Source organism: Phragmites australis, chromosome 4, assembly GCF_958298935.1.
Source record: "Phragmites australis chromosome 4, lpPhrAust1.1, whole genome shotgun sequence".
NCBI classification, from domain to species: domain Eukaryota; kingdom Viridiplantae; phylum Streptophyta; class Magnoliopsida; order Poales; family Poaceae; genus Phragmites; species Phragmites australis.
Genome location: NC_084924.1, coordinates 18,166,535 through 18,188,278, shown reverse-complemented (window position 1 = coordinate 18,188,278; position 21,744 = coordinate 18,166,535).

The following is a 21,744-nucleotide window of genomic DNA, read 5'->3' as shown; positions in this document are numbered from 1 at the left end:
GTCTCGACGGTGAAACGGAGGACGAAGGGACGCAACGGCGGAACGAGGCAGCCTGACGGCGTGGGCGCGTGGTGATGTGTGCGTCAATGGGACTAGGGTTTCGGGGGAACGCCCTGCTATATATAGTATGCATTTTCACAGGCGATTGGCTTAAGAAACCGCATGTGTAAATACATTTTTACAGGCGGTTCATTGAGTCACCACCTGTGAAAATTATTTCTACAGGAGGTCGGATTAAGAAACCACCAGCAAAAATTTATTTCCACAGGCGGTTTCTTAAGCCAACTGCTTGTAGAAATAATTTTTATAGGCGGTTGACTCAATGAACTGCCTGTGAAAATTATTTTAAATATGTTTTTTAATTTTTTTGGGTAAAATTATTCTAGATGCATATATTTAATACATATCCTTAATACAATCTCGTATATTAATTAATGCATTTTAGTACTCCATACATGCCCTCGGTATTAACTTACATAACATATATGTCATATTGGAAAAGAAATTGCATGACATGAAAATCACACTGGAAAAAATTTGCATAACATAGCACTATTTACCCTAAACTGTTTTCCCTACACCATCAAGGCGCATGTAGGGCATTACAGATCTATCGAGGGTTGCTTCTACAAGTTTGATCTTTTATGGATCTCCGAAAGGCGGTAGGTCGTTGAACTAATTGTATTCTTCCTTATCCTCCACATTCTCAACTCCGACAATTCTTTGTTTTCCGGCAATAACTACGTGCTTCTTTTCATTTGCGGGGTCGATTATATAGAAAATCTGTGCGACGTGATCAGGGAGTACCCACGGGTCATCTTTGTGGCCTACAATGTTGAGATCAACATTTGTGAACCCGTAGTTGTCCACCGCCATGCCATTTGGGTGTTTGACCCATTTGCACCGAAAGACAGGGATTTGCAGATTTACTCTATAGTCGAGTTCCCAGATTTCATCTATGAATCCATAGTAGGTGATATTTCCTTCCTTGCTATGTCATAGGCTTCTATTGTGACGCTTGGAGGCCTCGAAGCCTATGGCTAGACCGAGAGAGGTGGTGCTTGACCCCCTCAGCCCTCAGCCATTACCTGACTCCGGAGGTAATCCGTCTAGAGCCTGGCGACGGCATGTTGGAGGCATAGTCGAAGGCTAGTCGAGAGAGGCGGTCCTCGACCGCCTCAGCCCTTAGCCATTGCCCAGCTCCGGAGGTAATCCGTTCGGAGCCTGGCGATGGCATGTCCTCGACTTAGTTCTCGTTGCTGGATATAGTATCGTTGGTAGTAGGGTTGGTAGCGATGGTGTAGGGTTGAGGGGCCGGGGATTTGCCTGGGAGTTTGCCCTAGGCCTCCGAACCCTGCGTCGTCCTTCTCCGACTCCTTCTGCGGCCAGGTATCCTGCTTGCCTTCCGAGGTATTCCTCCGTGAAGTTCATGAGGGTGCGACAATTGTTGGTGTTGTGGCCGTGCCCTGGTCCGTGCAGGATGCACCCGTGTGCCTCTAGGGGCATTAGAGCTTGGAGTTTTCATTGGGGTCGCCGCCGAAGGTGGTGTGTCCCGGATCCTATGGTTTCCCCAGGGTCTCCTTCCCCTTTGGGAGACCGTCAAGGCTGCTAGGTGAACCGGCTTTTGGGGCTGAAGTGATTCTGACTATGCCTCCCCAGACGAGGTGGGCTTGGGCTTCCCTACGCACGGTTGGAGTTGCAAGGGCGGCGTCGGAGGCACTGGTGGGGTCTGCACACCCCGGAGCCCTGCATCTCCTTGGAACACTCTTTCGCTTGAGGGGCCCAAGGAGGACGCTGGGTGGATAGACTTTCCAAAGATGTTGGCTTGCTCGAGGTATCCCAGGTGTTGTCGAAGGGGATACTTTGGGACCAAGCCCAGGCGGGAACACTCCTAGGTTGGACCGCCCAGAACCACTGGAAGGTGGCCTGCTTGGCTGTGGATTCGGCCGCGTCCTCTCCTGAGGCTGTGAGGTCTTCGTCATGCAGAGGCTGGAAGGCCTCCGCGCCGTTTGGAGTTCCTGCACTGACCCCGAGTTCTAGGTTGGCCAAGGTTGGAGGAACACCGTCCCACATGGCAGCGGGGCTGGAGCATGCATACGGTGTGCTTGGCTAAGATAGCCATGCATATGGTTGCTTGCTTGCAACGGTGGGTATGGTGGTTTTGGTTAGCACTTTGGTGGCTTTCCTGGTGGATTCCTACCTCTCTTAGCACTTCTATGTTCGAGTCCCCACGGACGATGTGCTGTTGGTGCAAGAGTTTGTCTTGCCCCAGCAAGTACGGCGAGAGTTTCTTCTAAGGAGGAGACTCAAGCTTGGAGATAAAGTTTAAGAGGAAGGAAAACCACAGATGTATTGATGGTGGAAAAAATGGGTCGATCTGGGGGGAGTATTACAGCGTGACTTGGTGTTTTTTCACTCTGTGTCTTTCTGCTGTCTAGCTCGTGTGTCTCGCCCAGTGACCAGGGCTCCTATTTATAGGGCCGTGCGTAGCTTGGCGTACAAATTTATCACAATGTACAAAAATCTAGGATCTGACTGAATTACTGGGCCTTATCCAGGATAACTACTTTCTACCCTACCTGGGAGATAAATATCCACCGTAGTAACTATCGTGGTGCCTGCCCCCTGAAGGGGGCGAGCCGGTCGCCAATTATGGCTCAGCGTCACACTGTCAGCGGTGTCAGGATAGCCTCCATTATGTCGAGGTGTCAGAGCAGCGTCCACCAGCCTAGGCATTTAATGCTGGTCACTTCCTTGTAGGCAAAGCATGACCAGTGCTCCCCTTACGACAGATCTTTCCTGAGGCCTGATGACTCACCCTGTAGCCTCCGGGAAGCCAGCCCGAGTAGCTAAAGATAGGGGCCTCGGGAGGCATGGCTTCGGGAGGTGAAGGCTTCGGGAGGTAGGACTCCGGAAGGCCGGGGCTTCGGGAGGTCGAGGCTTCGGGGGACCGAGGCTTTGGGGGGTCGAGGCTTCAGGAGACCGAGGTTTCGGGGGGGGGGGGGGCTTCCGGAGGCAGGGCTTTGGGAGGCTAAGCCTTTGGGGGGCCGAGCTGGTTAAGCCAAGGGAAGGCTTCGCACGTACGAAGAGGTGGCACGAAGTTGCCCGACGGCTTCAGAGGTCGAGCCTTTAGCTGAGGGTCCGGAGATCAAGGCTCCGGAGGGACCCGGATAGTAATTTTCAACCATTATCCTCAGGTTAGTTTATTTTCCCCCAACAATTAGCACCTTGAGTCGACTTCTCAGTATTTAGAAATAAAGGAGCATGATCTGAAATATCTCTAGTTAAAGCTTGAATCTAAGGTAAAGGAATTTTTTGCTGTATATATATGATGCGTCACAACCGAATCGGTTGTTCTGTTGTAACAACTCCAAGGCTTCGAGGAGATCAGCCGACGACTGAAGGCGCTTTCCCGGGCCGTGCAGGAGTTAGCCTCCCAGAAAGGGCGTGGTCTGGCCCAAGCGGTGGCCGAGCATGTCCTGGCCTGTTACCAGAGCTGGGACCCCAACTTCTCGCTGGAGCCAGCCCGGCAGGGGGTTGTCGAGGCTGAGGAGGGGGCCGCCCGGGAGGCTGTCCGGGGCGTCGCCGCCGAGGTGGCGGCTTGCTTCACGCGGGAGTCACCGCCGGTGCCGAGTAGTGGCAGCAGCAGCGAGGAGTGATGTAAATATAGGAGTGATCCCTCTGAATAGCTGTCCTTTTTTGAATATAATGGAAGCCTTTCCTTGGGATCACAACTCCAGTGTTCTCTTGATGCTTGATGAAGTCCTTTCTCTTTTCGCTTGATGTCCCGAGGACTACTTAGCCGGACCGAGCCCGACCTTTCCTCCCTCGAGAATGAAGTTGCCCCGACCACTCATCACCCAAGTAGTGAGGCCTCTCCGCACGTTCAACCCCCGAGCCCTCGCGAGTCCGCAGCGGCTAAGTCAAGAGACAAAGGCATGAACTTCCTTGCTCGGGAGATAGGTCGATCCAGCACGGAGCACGCCACGACCAGTAAACGCTTTCCCACTTTGCGACCACTCAAACAAGCAGACCGGAGACACGTGCGAGTGGAAATGCGACCAAGAGTCCACACGGTTTGGTGGTGCCCGGGCTAAGGCGGACCGGACCGAGCACCGACAGCCCGCCCCCAGGGTCTAGGCTCTCGACCGCTCTTTGCTCGAGCGGTAGGATTACCCGAGAACCCCAGAGGCTCGGTAGTGCCCAGGGTACTTTCAAGCAGGCCGAACACCACGACCACCATGAAGGACTTCGGTCAGACATTGCCGTTCATACGGTACACCTTTCTATTGTCCGTTCTGTCATTTTCGGGAAAAGCGAACACGTGGGCAGGGTTTTGTGCGCGAGGAGACCATCTCACCGAATAGATTAGAATGCGAGGGTCCCGAGGATAACTCGGGAACAATAGATTGCTGGATATGTAAGGATGTAAATTTGTATGATCTTAACCACTCACTAGACAACTGTCAGCCTTTCGGCCGACCGATCCAGGAGAGGTATGCGCTCCGAGCTCGGGGTGCCCGGGAACTTGGTTCCTTTGGACGGAGCACCCGAGCACTGGGAAGCATGAGAGGGAGACCGGGGCCAGGCGGTCCCGACCACTCATGCCCGAGTGGTAGGATTACCTGAGGACCCCTTAGTCCTGAGCAGCGGCCTGGGCATTGAGGCCCTTGTGGTCGAGCTGCTTTTGTTCTCGGTCATTGCTCTGTAGCCTAAGAAAAATAGGAAAAGGTTCTTTGTTTGTTGCGCTCTGTTAGTGCGGTACTCATTATAGACTGCTCTTGTTTTTGACTCGAGACCTCTCGAATACCCGGACTGGCGAAGTATGTAGACAGAGGCATAACCCAGAGGTCCTATGGCTTGGTGGCGCCCGGGAAGGCCTGACCAGGCCGAGCACCGACAGCCCGCCCCTGGGGTCTAGGCTCCCGACCACTCTTTGCTCGAGCGGTAAGATTACCTGAGAACCCCAGAGGCTCGGTGATGCTCGGGGTATTGCCATGACACCGAACACCACAGCCTACCACAACAGACTTAGATCAGGCAGCAACTTCCTACGCGCATACCGATCGGGATTCTTTTATCAACGGGAAAAATGAGAGAGCATGTTTTTCTCGCACAGTTGGGCATCTCACCAAACAGGTTAAACATATGTTTTCCAGAAAAAATAAAATTTGAAATAGGAACTGGAGAATGATAATATATATTGACAATTTTGTACAAGATTGGGTGACTTACATGGTTGGTGGTAGCCCCCGGCCAACTTGGGCGGGGGGGACCCCTGGCCTGGTTGGCCCGAGCACAAACATGCCACCTACGGATAAAACTTACGCAGATGCTCAATGTTCCACGCGTTTGGGAGAGGTTGCCCATCCTCCGCAGCCAGTCGAAAAGAGCCTTCTCGTGGGACACCGATCACGGTAAAGGGGCCTTCCCACATAGGGGACAGTTTTTTCCTTCCTTCGCGCGATTGGACGCGTCGGAGAACTAGATCCCCCACCTTGAGAGATCGGGCCCGAACGTGAAATTGATGATAGCGCCGCAAGTTTTGCTGGTATCGGGCTGCTCGGACGGCGGCACGTCGCCGGCGCTCTTCCAAGTAGTTGTCATCGTCGCGCCTTCGCTGTTCCTGTTCGCCTTCAGAGTAGGCATGCACCCGAGGGGAGCCAAGGGTGAGCTCGGAGGGGAGGACCGCCTCAGCACCGTACACTAGGAAGAAAGGAGTCTCCCCGATGGCACGACTTGGCGTGGTCCAGTTGGCCCATAGCACAGCAGGCAGCTTGTCGATCCACCCTTTCCCGTGCTTTGCGAGCACGTCGTAGGTCTGGGTTTTGAGCCCCTTTAGTATCTCAGCATTGGCACACTCGACCTGCCACTCGACCTGCCCATTGCTCCGAGGATGAGCGACAGAGGTGAAGCAGAGCTTGATGCCGAGGTCCTCGCAGTAGTCCCCGAACAGGGTACTTGTGAACTGAGTGTCGTTGTCGGTGATGATCCTGTTCGGGACGCCGAAGCAACTTGTGATACCGCGGATGAACTGAAGCGCCGTGTTCTTGGTAACCTTGATGACTGGAATCGCCTTCGGTCACTTGGTAAACTTGTTGATGGCGACGCAGAGGTACTCATAGCCCCCGATTGCTGGGGGAATGGACCGAGGATGTCCAGCCCCCAGACCGCGAAGGGCCATGAAAGGGGGATGGTGTGGAGAGCCTGAGCTGGCTGGTGAATCTACTTTGCGTGGAACTGGCATGCCCTGCAGCGCCGAACCAACTCGGAAGCATCCTGGAGAGCTGTAGGCCAGTAGAAACCTTGCCGGAAGGCCTTCCCGACCAGCGTGTGGAACGATGCATGGCCACTGCACTCGCGCTCCTGGATCTCAGTGAGAAGCTCACCGCCTTCTGCCCGGGTGATGCATTTCAGGAGGACACTGCCTGTGCCGCGCCGATAGAGATCCCCATCTAGCATGGCATAGCGTTTGGACTGCCGTGCAATTCTCTCGGCAGAGGCATCATCCCCGGGGAGAAACTTTTCTTTCAAGTACCCTCGGTTCTCGTCCATCCATGAGGCATCTTGAGAACTGCCAGCAAGCGCAGCGCACTCACCGGGCGGCGGCACCCTGACTGGGCTCCCCACTGAGGGTGCCACCTGGGTCCCCTGAATTAGGCTCGAGGGTTCCCCTTCGTCCTGGTCGGTAGGCTGGACGGAAGGCCGTGTGAGCCTTTCTTCAAAGACTCCGGCAGGGACGCGCGCACAGGAAGAGGCCAGGCAAGAAAGGTCATCGGCCAGAGCGTTGTCGCGGCGAGATATATACCGCAGCTCCAGGCCGTTGATGTGCCTCTCCAGCTTCCTGACTTCCGCCACGTACGCCGCCATTTGAGGATCCGTGCACTGGTACTCTTTTGACACCTGGTTGACCACCAGTTGGGAGTCTCCCTTGACCAGGAGGCGAGGAATCACGAGGCCCACCACGGACCAGAGGCCAGCGATGAGGCCCTCATATTCTGCCATGTTGCTGGTTACTCGGAACTGCAGCTGCATGACGTACCGGAGTTTTTCACCCGTTGGGGAGGTGAGAACCACTCCGGCCCCCGCGCCTTTTAGCGTGAGGGAACCGTCGAAATGCATAATCCAGTACCCGGGCGCATCGTGCCCGGGATATGCGGAAATCTCTTCTTGGTCGATCTCGGGGATGTGCGTCCATTCTGAGACAAAGTCAGAGAGCGCCTGGCTTTTGATCGCCTGGCGGTTGACAAAATGCAGATCAAACTTCGCCAGTTCCACCGCCCACTTAACGATGCGCTCAGTGCCTTCTCGGTTCCGGAGGATCGGCCCCAGTGGGTATGTGGTAACGACCGAGACCTTGTGCGCCTAGAAGTAGTGGCGCAGCTTCCGGGAAGCGACGAGCACGGCATAGAGCCGCTTCTGGGTTTGGGGATATCTTGTTTTGGCATCTCGGAGGACTTCACTGACGAAGTACACCGGTCCCTGCACACGGCGGGCCCGGACTGTGGCCTCACCCAAGGGCTCATTACAGCCCCTGAGCTCGGCGGAGTGGTCGGGGCTGGCCGAGTGCTCGGGCTCGACTCCCTGATCAGGAGGAGCCGAGTGCTCAGGCTCGACTCCCTGCTCGGGAGGAGCCGAGTGCTCGGGCTCGACTCTCTGCTCGGGAGGAGCCACGAGGATTGGGGAGGGCTCGGGGGCTGCCGGGATCTGGGACCCAGCACCTTGCCCCAAGCACTCATCACGCTCCACCACCAGTACTATGCTCAGACCTGAGGAGTGGCCGAGACGTAGAGTAGTAGTGGCTCACCCTCGGAGGGGGCCACCAGTACGGGCGGCGAGGTGAGATATTTCTTCAAATCATGGAAGGCCTGCTCGGCCTCTGGCGTCTAGTCAAAGTGACTGGTCTTCTTCAGGAGTTTGAAGAGGGGGAGTCCTCGCTCCCCGAGCTTGGAGATGAAGCGCCCGAGGGCCGCCATGTCGCTGGCGAGGCACTGAACTTCCTTGAGTTGAGCCGGGGGTCGCATCTGCTCAATGGTCCGGATCTTCTCTGGGTTGGCCTCGATTCCTCGGCTAGAGACTAAGAAACCGAGGAGCTTGCCCGCGGGCACCCCGAAGACGCACTTCTCGGGGTTGAGCTTCAAGCGGGTAGTGCGGAGACTGTTGAAAGTCTCGACCAGATCTTTGAGCAGGGTAACGCGGTCTCGGGATTTGACAACGAGATCGTCGATGTAAGCCTCGACGTTGCGGCCAACCTACGAGTTAAGGGTAATGCGCATAGCGCGCTGGAAAGATGACCCAGCATTGCGCAAACCAAATGTCATCGATACGTAGCAATAAGTCCCCACCGGAGTGGTGAAAGAAGTTTTTTCTTCATCCTCTATGGCCATGTGGATTTGGTGATAACCAGAGTTTGCATCTAAAAAACATAAAAGATCACACCCCGCGGTTGCATCTACAATCTGATCTATGCGGGGTAAAGGAAAAGGATCTTTTGGGCAAGCCTTGTTTAGGTCGGTGTAGTCGACGCACATGCGGAGCTTGCCGTTGGTCTTCAGGACGATGACTGGGTTCGCCAGCCACTCGGGGTGGAGGACTTCTCGGATGAAGCCGGCGTCAAGGAGCTTACTTACTTGCTCCCGAACGAACTCCTGGTGCTCGGGCGCTTGCCGCCAGACTTTTTGCTTCACCGGCCGTGCGTCCGGGCGCACAGCCAGGTGGTGCTCGATCACCTCCCTAGGGATCCCGGGCATATCGGATGGCTGCCAAGAAAACACGTCGACGTTAGCCCGGAGGAAGGCGACAAGCGCGCTTTCCTATTTGCTGCCCAGGTCACCACCGATTAGGACGACCTGGGAAGCGTCTTCGCCCACCACGACCTCCTTCGTAGGAACGGAGGCGTCGGCAGTGAGTCGGGGTTTGGATGAAGAGGGTCCCGTGCCCCCTGGATGACCTTCGACCTTGGCCCGAGCTGATACCAAGGCTGAGTATAACTGCTCGGCGCAGGAGACGACGCTGCCGGTCTCGGTGGACACGGAGATGGGGGCCTACAGGGCCCGACATCTTGACCGTGAGGTACGCGTAGTGGGTGGCCACCATGAACCGAGCGAGCGCCGGGCGCCCGAGGATGGCGTTGTAGGGGAGGGAAAGTTCCACGACGTCGAAGATGACGTTCTCCGTCCGGAAGTTATCCCGTCTCCCGAATGTCACGGGCAGCTCGACCTACCCGAGGGGCAGGGAGTGCCCGGGCGTCACCCCGTAAAAAGGGGAGCGAGGGCTTTAGGCGCCTGGAAGGCACCTGCAGCTTCTCAAAGGCCTCCCGGGAAAGGAGGTTCAGGCCTGCACCCCCGTCGATCAACACCCTGCTGACCTTTACGTTGCAGATGGTGGGGGACACTACCAGGGGTAGTCGCCCCACGCCTGCAGTACTGGCGGGGTGGTCGGCCAGGCTGAACATGATCGGAGAGTCCGACCACTTCAGGGGCCTTGCGGCCTCTTCGCTCGGGATCGCCGAGCACACCTCGCGCTGCATGGTCTTGACGCTGTGGCGGGAGGACGGCGTGTACGCGCCTCCGTCGATGAAGGCGACGGTGTGCTCAGGCTCCTGGAAGCAGAGCTCTTGGTTGTCGGGGGCGGCTCTGTCGTCGTCGCCCCTGCGGGGCTCCTCGCGGTCCCTCTAGCGCTGCTCGATGAGACCCTTGACCGTGCGGCACTCCGTGAGATCATGCCACTTGGTCTGGTGGATCTGGCACCACTTCCCCAGCTCGGGCCTTACGGGAGCGGGAGCCTTCGTGGGAGCTGGAGCCCTAGGAGGGGCTTGGGCCGGAGCCCTCGCGGGCGCGGGAGGGCACGGTCCTTCTGTCGGCGGCCGCCCGGCGAGCTGGCCAGCGGTCGGGTTCCTGGGCCGGCCCATGGGCAGGGCCCTGGGTTGGCTCGATGGGGACAGCCTCGCGCCTCCTTCTCCTTTTCTTTTCCCGCTTGTCAGAGCGGGAAGGACCTGGTTGATCGGTGGTGGGATGCTCAGGGCGCGGAACATGCCATGCTCGAGCCTCCGCCGCCTTGGCGCACTTGTCGGCCAGCGCAAAGAGTTCCGCGGTGGTTTCGACTTCGTGCGTGCCCAGCTTCTCGAGCATGCGCTCATCGCGGACACCCTGCCGGAACGCGACATTGATAGCGTGGGGGGTTATTCGCGGGATGGTATTGTGGACCTGGTTGAAGCGCTGTATGAAGCACCGCAGCGTCTCCCCCTCTCGCTGTTTGACAGCGTGGAGGTCGCACTCCAGGCCGGGGCGCGTGAATGTGCCCTGAAAGTTTGCCGGCAGAGATCATCCCAGGGACAGATGGATCCTGTGGGTAAGTTCATAAGTCAAGAGCGGGCAGAGCCCCTCAAGGCAACATGAAAATAATTGGCCGTCACCTTTTCACTGTCGCCAACCGCTTGGACAGCGGTGGTGTAGATTTGGAGGAACTCGACGGGGTTGATGGACCCGTCGTACTTCTCTGGCAGTTCTGTCCGGAACTTGGTGGGCCATTTGACCCTGCGGAGCTCGCTGGTGAAGGCACGGTAGCGCCTTTGGGTGGTGATCGCCGGCGAGCCGGGGAGCCCCGGCGGTCATGGGTCGGCATGGAGGAGGCCTGGTCCTCAGCTTCGGCCTCATGCCGGGACTCCCATTGGCGCTCAAGGGTAACATGCGCGTCTTCGGCGGCCCTCCACCCGTTGAGGTGCAAGCAGAGATCCTGAGCTCCGGTAGTGTCCAGGGGGGCGGCACTCTGCTTGGAGGCCCCCCGGCCGGTTTGGCTACCACCCGAGGATGGACCGGCCTTGGTTGCGCCGCGGTGGGAGGTAGCCCGGGAACTCTCAGCCAGCACCTGACGGTGAGCCGTGCCACCCAAGGCGGCCACCTCCTGGAGCCAGCGGCCTTCTGGGGTTTTCCCCGCCGCCTGAACTGGCGGGTGCCTGAGGAAAGCTTGCACCGCAAGCATCGCACTCCCAGGACTGGCCTCGCCGAAGGCGAGCCTACGCCGCAACGGCGCCCGGTGCTGTCCAGACGTGGATCTGGCGGCAGGAGTTTCTGCCGCCTGCTGAGGGTTAGGCCCTGGTCCCCCTGAGAGGGGAGCGCCGTGCGTGCGGACCGTGGCTGCTGCTGAGGAGCAGCAGCGACTGGGGCCTCCTACACGAGGGGCTCCATTTCATCACTGGAGCTGGAGCCGGTGCACCAGAGACGATGGCCACCTACCATTTTTTCTGCATGAAAAAACAAACAAATTCAGGGATGCAACCCCCTACCTGGCGCGCCAGCTGTCGGAGCGTGAACTCCCATAGCAGGGACCCGGAGGGACCCCTTTTTGAGATTCGGCCGGGGGATGATTTTGAATATGTTTGCGGGAGAAATAAATGGGCGTAAATGCGATGGTAGGTGGGATGGAATGATCTAATGTAGAATACAGTAAATGCACTGGAGGGATTTTTAGACAGGTTCGGGCCGCACTGAGCGTAATACCCTACTCCTGTGTGGATGCTATAAATGCCCTGGGAATGTCCCTCAGGGGTGTTGCTGATTACAAGAATGTTTATCTATCCTAGAGCTTCGGGCTCCTTGTTCTTCGATGGTTTTAGCTTCTGTGCTTGTACTAAGGGTTCTTCGAGTCTTGGCGTCTGTGTTCAGAGTTCCTCAATCTCTGAGAGTGTGTGTCTCAGAGTTGTCTTTGTCCGTGCCCACTAGCTCTCTTAAATACTCGCCGGCGGTAGCGTGCCCCGAAAGGGAGGGCACGAGTTCCAAGGCGCCATAAATGGAAAAGCGATCATTATGGGCTGCTGCGTGAAGTAACAGCGGGGTTGAAAACGCGCCCCCCGCCCGGTCTCGATCGTCATGATGGCGTTGGCAACGGGCGCCGCGGAGAGGGCCCACCAGGTAGCCACAGAGCGGCCCGGCGTGCCCGCCTGGTCTTGTTCGTCTGACACAGCAGGGCAGCAGGCGGGGTGCCTTGGGCCTCGCGATGCTATCCCAAGGCGCGCCGGATGACGCGGGATGGGACCCGTGCATTAAATGTCCCCACACCCTTGTGTCAGGATGTGGCAGGGACTGACACTGAGCGTGGCAGGAGCAGTTGGAGGCGACAGACCACGCGCCCTCTTAAATGCGGCATCGGGCCTTTCACAGGCTGACACCTCACCGTTGGACCCCTGTGGGGGCCACCGACGAAGGACTTTTTGGGCCGTCGGGGACCCGAGTGCTCGGGGGTCACTGTTCATATCCCCGAGCACTCTCTCCCAGAAACGCCCTCTCTTGGTCCTCGAGGAATCGAGTGCTCAGGGGCCACTGTTCACGGCCCCGAGCACTCTCTCCCAGAAATGACTGTTCGGATCCTTGGGGAACCGAATGCTCGGGGGCCGCTGTTCGCAGCCCCGAGCACACCCTTCCCGGTACTCGACTTTTCTGGTCGTCAGGGGACTTGGTCCTCGGGGAACCGAGTGCTCTGGGGCCACTGCTCATGACCCCGAGCACTCCCTTCCAGGCACTTGGTCTTCGCAGATCATCAGGGGACTCGGCACCCCAAGCACTCCCTTACCTTCATGGAGTATCTAATGTGATAAATGGTATGTACATAGAGCATGTGAGTATATACGATCTTCCAAGTGATATGTATACTTTTTTAGGTGGTTTGTACATATTTTTTTAAATATATTATATTTTATGTACAAATATGAAGGTATTATCAAAATCTATTAAAATTGGTGGACTTCTTGTCAATTATTTCATATAATTTATATTGAAGTATCTTAGAATGAGTATCTAAGCATACTTATAGTAATAATAGAGTATATCCAATTTATTTATATATTATATTATAATAAGTTGTATGCACTCTCAAAATACAGACTAGTTTTCCAATATATATATATATTATATGCCAAGAGAATAAACATCGTCAGTTCATTCCTCCTTTACAGTTAGATTATCTTCGAGTCGTGGGAGATGGCAGCCGCTGGCGAGAGGGAGTCTCAAGGACAAGAGGATGCTTTGTGAATTGTGATTGATGGTGTTTTTGTGTCACAACGTGCAGGTTCTAGTACTATTCTCTTGGAAGCTCACAATTGTCAAGCCATCTCCATCGGTTCAGATGACCTAGCTATAAAGAAGCCTACCTCAACTTTTTGCCTACATGTAGCAGAGAAGCGGAGGAGAGAGAGGATCGCTAGCACTTCCTCGTCGCCGATCGATGGCACCCCAACGGACACTCGTGGGGCCCACCTATTCCCATTGGACTTGACGTGTAGACAGCACCAGACAAGCTCAGAACGCCGTGTGGTTATTGGATACGCCGGCATCGGTGGGTGAGGCGCAGGGTAGAGGAAGCGGTTGCCGGCAGCTCGGATTGGTGGGAGTGGTAGATGGAGAAACCGGCGGGGCGGATGAAGCATGAGAAGGCAAGGTAGGGGAAGCGGCTGCCGGCGGCTTAGATCCCATCGGTTTGGGCGGCGGCTGTGGCTATTGGGGCGAAGAACGGTGACCATGGGTAGAACTAGCAAACATTAAAAAATAGTAAAATACTTGATGAAGAAACGTAAAATAATATTTCCCTACGCGTAGCATCTAACTTTCCTTTTTTGTGAAAATTTTATTTACTATTTGTGACACAAACTTAAGAACATACGTTGTGACATAGGCTCAACATAGACTCGAACATAGATTGCAATGTTGGAACGGTGCGTGTGATCCCGTGTAAAGGACAAGATAAATTTGGGAGGATTTGCATATATCAGACTATGGCCTCTTCCTCAAAATCGGAGTAAATTAATGAAAACTCTCGAAAGTAGATTTTTTTCTTCGAATTTATCATTAAAGAGCATGTTATTTTTTTTTTAAATATCGCACCTTTGAGATTTTTGTCACTGCTTCGTTAGATGATTGTTAGTTTGTGTTGCTCTTTTCCCATTTTCGCCTTGATCGCTTGACACCCGCTACTTAATTAGATCCTTAATGGAAACTTTTTAACATATAGAAGATGGGTCTAGTGGCTTGATGTTGGTTGAAGAGAATATCTTTCACGAATAAGTATGACGAGAACATACTTATATGGATAGCTCAAGTTTAAAGAAGAGTAGAGAGAAAGCAACACCAAATGTATTGATGGTAAAAAAAAATTCTCTACTGGTCTGGTGTCGAGGGGTCTTTATTTATAGTGCCATTCAGGTATAAAAGTATAAGTATGCTCCTATAGAAATAACAGTACAAGTTACTGCCATATTGCAGGGCCTAGGACCGGTCGACCTTACACATCCCAATCGCTCTTAAAAATACTTTTACCCATACCTAGAAGATATTATCTATTATGACAAATACAATAGTGCAATGAACTGTATTGGTGCGATGTTGAGCCGGTCGTCAATTGCGGCATGATGCTGCACTGTCCCGGGTATCAGTATAGCCTCCACTTGCATTGGCATTAATTACCGATCACTTCTTATCAGATGACTGCAGGGATATCCTTTCTTTACTGATATTACCTCCGGAGTCTAGCTGCCTCTCCTGCTCGGAGAAAGAGCGGCCTGATGAGCCCTTATGGCCTCTAGAGGTTGTAATGCTGGTGGAGAACCCGGAGCCTTAGGGCTCCGAAGTGGCCCCAGCCAGCGTCTTCCTAGTAATGCTTTTAGCCTGGGGTATTTTCCCCAACAGTGGCCCTCATCTGTTGACCTCGAGGTTCAAAGGGGTGAGCAGATGTTTAGAACAAATTAGCTCCAGCCTATCCTTATAGTCAAGATCTCCTGAATAACCCCTCACCATCGGGGAGTCTCTCCGTAGTGACCACGAGTGATGGTGGCAAGGCTCTGACGGAGACGATGTCATCCGGAAGGAACTTGTAGGATCGAATATGCAAAAAATACTCAATTAGAGATGGGGGGTGAATTATTGCGAAAACCAAATTCAAAGATTAACTCACCCAAATCGAAACTCAATTTAAACTCGGTATTCCACTCAAAACAGATTATACACGCTCCAGTAAAAATGATGTAGAGAAATATCTGCTGGTCGGATTACTCTCAAATTTTGTTAATAGAAACTAGATTCAAATACGAAACTAACACTATAAAAATCAATTAAATCGGATATGTAGATCAATAATTATGCCTAGTCGAAGCAGACTATGTCAACCAGAATCGAGTAGATCGAAACCTAGTCGAGTTGACAAAAAGCTTCTCGAGATCAAACCAAATCCACTCAAAATTTTCTCAAATCAAACACTTGATATTCTAGCAAGGTTTTGGATGTATTAAACCAAGATGAAACTTGATAAATGCACGAGATTAATCGAAAACCAAAACCAAAGATGCAAAATATAGAGAAAATTCTGAATCAACAACTCATCAACTTACGTAACTTGATTTTCATTGCATAGATGAGTTTACAAGATGCCTCTCCAAAGCATCCAACAAGAATTTCCATGAAGTCCCAAAACAGCTCTCTCTCGAGTTTCTCTATCTCTCTGTTGTGTTGTGCTGCCCTATTCTGCGCTCTGTTGTATTCTGCCAAATACAACAGACCTCTCTATTTATAGGGTAGCCATACGCACAAATGTGACCGAATCGAACTACAACTCCTTATCGTATTCAATTTGGTCTCTATCTTACTCTAATCACAAGAGAACAAACAACTTCCGCTAATTAAGCTAATTAGCCAACAACTCTTACGTAATCATGCATGCACATCTCCCATGCATACATGTATATACATAACCAACTCAGAGCCCGTCTCCGACACTAACTATTGTCTCAAGTCCAGCCACCACACGACTCCCTCGTGCCTGTTTTGACTCAAACACGAATTAGTCTTGATGTCCTCTCATGATCAGATTGCCTCCTGTGTCCATTGCAAAGCCTTGTCTCCATATGCATTGTTCTCTCAGTTCGAACGTACTGTATGACATCCTTGATCATCACGACCTCAGTTCCTCCTGAACCTAGTCGCCGAACTTTAGTTCCTCCCTAAACTTAGTTCATCGATCCGTCATCGACGACGTTTGCTTCGAGCAACACCTGCACATGAATCAAACAACAATCGAGTACGAGCACAAGTCCTTCCTGACTTGACTCAAAATCAGTTCACACAACACCACGCAAATTCCAAGCAAAACCAACACACTAACATAAACATACACAACAAATGATAACACATCAAACCAACTATGCTATCCAAGCATATCTTAGCAACTCATGACCATCAACCGAATATCATTATGCTAAACCACTTTGCTCTGCCAATTTCATCAATCAAACTAATTTTTCATCACATGATCTCAAAATCTCCCCCTTGATGAAAACATTGGCAACCCTCATGTGAACATTGGCAACCTTTTAACAGACATGATTTTATTTTAAAAAATCAAATGCAAAGTGAAATCAAAAGATCAACAAAAATCCTTTGAAAAAAAAAATCTCCATTGAGAAAAACAAATCAAAACTCCATCTCTCCCTTGCAAAAATGAGCAACTTTCTCTCCCCTATTGGCAATGATTTCATCAAAAACTCAAAAGAGAAAATCAAGTCTTATTATTTCAATCATTTCAATGAGCATTAGAAATCATCCATATATATAACAAATACTCGACCAAGCCACACTATCAAGAATACTTGCACCAACCTATCTACACATGTAAAAATATAGTGTGAGCACAACTTATCAAGTATAATTAATGATTTATTTGCAAGGCATGATCTCCCAATCTCAATCACTCGAATCCTCAATTTATATGCTATCAAAAACATGAATACCAAAAGTATGTCATTATTTTGATTAAAAAGACATATAACAAGATGCCAATTTTGATGCCAGAACTTCTCATATTCTTTTGCAAGGAATTATATTCACCATCAGCCTTATTCTATCCAACCATGCCAAGCCTATATCAAAAAGACAATCAGAAGCTTAAGACAATGATTATGATCATACACGACTTTTTCCAAGTTCATATCAAAGTGCAATGATAAGCAGTCCTGAAAAGAAGAAGTGCGACAGTGCATACTTCCTTGATCTTTTATCTATCAACTATTATTCATCACTTTTTCATTCCTTTGATTCTTTCACATATAGCATTTTTATCAAAGATCAAAGCAATCAAGAGAGTTTAACCATGACAAAATTTAATTCAAGTTGTCATTCGATTTAAAAAGTCATGACAAAAAGTACACAGTTACACATATAGATATGAAAGTGCAAAAACTCCTATGTAGCAGAAGCACTGGTTTCAAAAGTCACATATGTATCAGATATGATGCTCATCATATTTAATTGTTTTCTTATTTTTATAAACTTTGACAAGTTCCAGAATATAAAAACTCCCCCTCAAAACAATCCCATCTGATGAATAACACCAAGTTCTCCCCGAAGAAAAGTAAACTGAGAAGAATCCAAAGGTTTTGTGAAAATATTTACCAATTGGTGTTCAGTATTCACACGGAGAAGTTCAATATTTTCTTTTTCAACATTGTCTCTAAGAAAATGAAACCTGATATCAACGTGTCTAGTACGAGAATGTTGCATATGATTTTTAGCAATATTTATAGCACAAGTGTTATCACAGAAAAGTGGAACACTCTCTAAATTAACCCCATAATCTTTAAGTGTAGCAACTATCCAAAATGTTTGTGAACAACAACTAGCAGTAGCTACATATTCGGATTCAGCAGTAGATAATGCAACAGAGGACTGTTTCCTACATGACCATGCAATAAGAGAATTACCCAAGAAATGACATGTACCAGATACACTTTTTCTATCAATTCTACAACCTCCAAAATCAGCATCAGAAAAAACTCTAAAACTAATAGATGAAGAAGCAGAAAGCCAAATGCCAAAATCTTGAGTTCCATGAAGATACCTTAGAATCCGTTTGATGGCTTGTCGATGTGAAGCACGTGGGGAAGCTTGAAATCGTGCACATAAGCAAACAACAAATTGTATGTCTGGTCTTGAAGCGGTGAGATACAAAAGTATTCCAATCATACTTCTATATTCTTTTTGATCAACTGGCTCACCATCTTCATCAGGATCAAGTGTCGTTGTTGCTCCAATAGGTGTCATGATCGGCTTGCTATTTTCCATTTCAAAACGTCATAGCAGGTCTCGCGTATACTTATTTGATGAACAAAAGTACCTTCTTTGGTTTGTTTGACTTGAAGTCCCAAAAAGTACGTTAGTTCACCCATCATACTCATCTCAAATTCTCTGCTCATCGTTTCTAAAAACTGGGACACCAAAATATGAGAAGAACAACCAAAGATGATATCATCTATATAAATCTAAATAAATAGTTGATCATAACCATACTTGAGCAAAAACAATGTCTTGTCTACTTTTCCCATTTCAAAACTCTTTTCAAGCAAGAAGGTTTTAAGCCTATCATACCATACTCTAAGGGCTTGTTTCAAACCATACAAAGCTTTCGACAACTTGTATACATAAACTGGATATTTAGGATTTTCAAAACCAGGTGGTTGCTTAACATAAATCTCTTCATTTATGTAGCCATTCAGAAAAGCACTTTTGACATCCATTTGATATAATATAAATCCTTTAGATGCAGCGAAAGCTAAAAGAATTCTAATGGCTTCTAGTCTAGCAACAGCAGCAAAAGTTTCTTTAAACATCTTTGGCTTCAAAAGAAGCAACAAAAGCTAAATGAGCATGAGAATTAGAATCAGTAAACCTGGACCGTGTGACTCGCTCATCCAAATCTCCAATCATCTGATCAGGTGGATGACTCCGCTGAATATGCAAAGGAGCTATCACTCGAGAAGCAATCTCTTCTTCTCCTTCAATATGCACAGATGATATAGTAGCTTAAGGATGTCCAACTGTAGCTAAAGTGGTCGAAGGTGTCAAGGGATCTACAGCTGATTGTACTATCAGAATTAAAATCTCACCCTCATCGACCTTATCATCATCCACAAAAATACTCTCGAACTCCCCCTGAATATGTGTACCTGTACCTGCATCACTTGATCTAGTTCTAGGACTAGTCTCATCAAAAGTAACCTCACAGGTTTCAATAATTTTGTTAGTCTCTAAAATAAGCACTCGATAGCGACAAGTATGAGTAGGATATCCAAGAAAAATACCATCTGTTGATCTAGACTCAAACTTATCTAATTTTTCAGATCTCAGTACAAAGCACTTGCAGCCAAAAACTCTAAAGTGATATACACTAGGCTTATGTCCAAACCGCAGCTCATATGAAGTTTTACCTAATTTAGATCTCAAGAAAACACGGTTTGAAATATAACAAGTAGTAGATATAGCTTCAGCCCAAAATTTTATAGGAGTAGAAAATTCATCTAACATAGTCCTAGCCATCTCGACTAGAGTTCTATTCTTCCTTTCAACTACACCATTTTGTTGAGGAACTCTAGGTGATGAAAATTGATATTCAATAACTTTCTCAGCACAAAAGTGATAAAAAAAGAATTCTTGAATTGTGTTTCATTATCACTTCTAATCGCTCTCAAAGAGCCTGGGAGATCAACAGACAATCTAAGAACTAAACTTCTAAAATAACTAAAAGCTTCATCCTTAGATGCCATAAAGTAAACCCGAGAATATCTAGAGTAGTTATCAACATTAGCAACAAGACATCTAGCTGCGAAGGGTCACCGTTGTACATCCTCTGGACCTAGGGCATCCCATAATGAGGTACCTAGGGCATCCCATAATGAGGACTCCAGAGGATATACAACACCCCCATATATATACGGAGCCAGGGGGCCCTGCAAAGCACGAGCGACACAAGTCTACACAAGTCATTAGAAGCCCAAACAAATCTTCACAAGCCAATAGAAGTCGAAGGAGTTGCTCAAAACTTTTGACAAACCTAAAGCTAAGTAGGCAAGTCACCGACTAAGTTTAGATCTGTCTAGGCTAGCCACATATCCCCTTGTAATAGGCTCAGATCAATACAAGACAAACATGATGTAAGGCTATTATCCTCAGGGAGGCCTAAACCTGTATAAAAAACCCCGTGTGTTCTCCTATAATTCATCTACTCAAAACATCCCCAAATTCTTCAACAAGTTTGTTATGAGTTAAGTCGCTTTATAATTCAATGGTTCACAAATCATCGACAACTGGTGCCATCCATAGGGATCATGAAAAAAGTCGTTGAAGAAACTACATAGAACATGTTGCCGACTATGCCTGCGCCAAGGACCAGTTTTTCGGATGAGGGTTCTATGATGACTTCACCCCTACTACTAACGAACCAACAATCGATTAGATAAACATTGATGAAGAGCTTTCCAGCAACAATTCTAGTGATGAGGTAAGTCACTTTATGGATCAATGCACCAAGGATTACGTCATCGAGTTCAAACCACCTGACAGTCAATACAGTTGTGAATGCCCTATTCACCACAAGCCGAGATCTTCCCCATAATTTCTGATCACATGGCTTGTCGAGATATCTATCTAGAGCAATTCGATGAAAAATCCATGATGGATCTGCTATCAAGCCAGTTACACAAGTCTTCCATGACATAATACCTAGATCTTCGGCTATTCACATTGACCAGATATCACTCCCCGTTACCTTTGGGAAGGATCACAACTTCTGGATGGAAAAGATTTTGTTCGATGTGGTCAACTTTAAGATTGCATACAATGCCATCTTGGGAATACCTACTCTCGCCAAATTCATGGCATCCATGTATTACGCTTATCACTGCGTGAAGATTCCAGGACTCGAGGGAGTCATCACCGTCCAGGGTTGTCCCAAGGTAGATCTCTGTTGCGACAAGCGAAGTCTTGACATGGTAGTTCAACACCAACCAATTAAGGAACCCGAGAGCGCAAGGATAAAGGTGGATAAGAAGCCTCAATCATGACCACAATCACATCGCCTCGAGAAGCAAACCCAGAAACCCAGGGGCTTCGCTCCATGACTAGTCTAGAGCCCATGAAACAACGTCTACGCTACACCCAAAGTAATAAGAGTCATTTCTTATCGGCTCAACATATTATGTGTCATTTAGGTTTAAGATAACAGGTGTACATAGCATGTTGGTTGTCAATAAACTTTGTAAGTCCCAACTGTAAGTCCTAACAATACCTTCTCGCAACAATAAAGATCATATTGCCTAGGAAGTAGATCAATTTTCTTTTTTTGCCTTACTAATCTTTTTGCGCATCCTCATGCATGACAAACGGGTTAAGTCACTTCTTGGGTCCTTCATCCCAAACCCGCACCCGGGGCAGTGAAAATCTTGTCTCGACCAAAGGGCAATATGATTTCCCTTTACATTATTATGTTTTTACTATTTGGACTATCTACCCAGAACCCCTATTTCTGAGTAGATAATCGGGGACTGAACTAATAAGTATATAAGCATTGGAAATCGAAAACAACATATTTTGTACCCTCTAAAAACAGATTCTAACAAGAAGAGAAGGATCGTTGTGTTGCAAACTCGTGGTTGCGAAAAGGCTCCTTATCGTGTTCCACGAGTGACTGGGGGCTACGACGTCTCCCACTCAAGTGGACCGAAAGCTAGTCATAATAAGCACTCCTGAACTATTTGAAGGAAAAAGCCAAAATGAAAACCATGATATGCTATCAAAAGAGTCCAGCACAAAGTACTCTCATCAAGGGTGAAAAGCGTTTAAGTTCCCATCTAAACTGACAAAATCTACCGAGATATTTATTACACTCTGCAGGGTAAAGTTTTTCGGCAGGATGACCACAATGTTCTTGAAGACA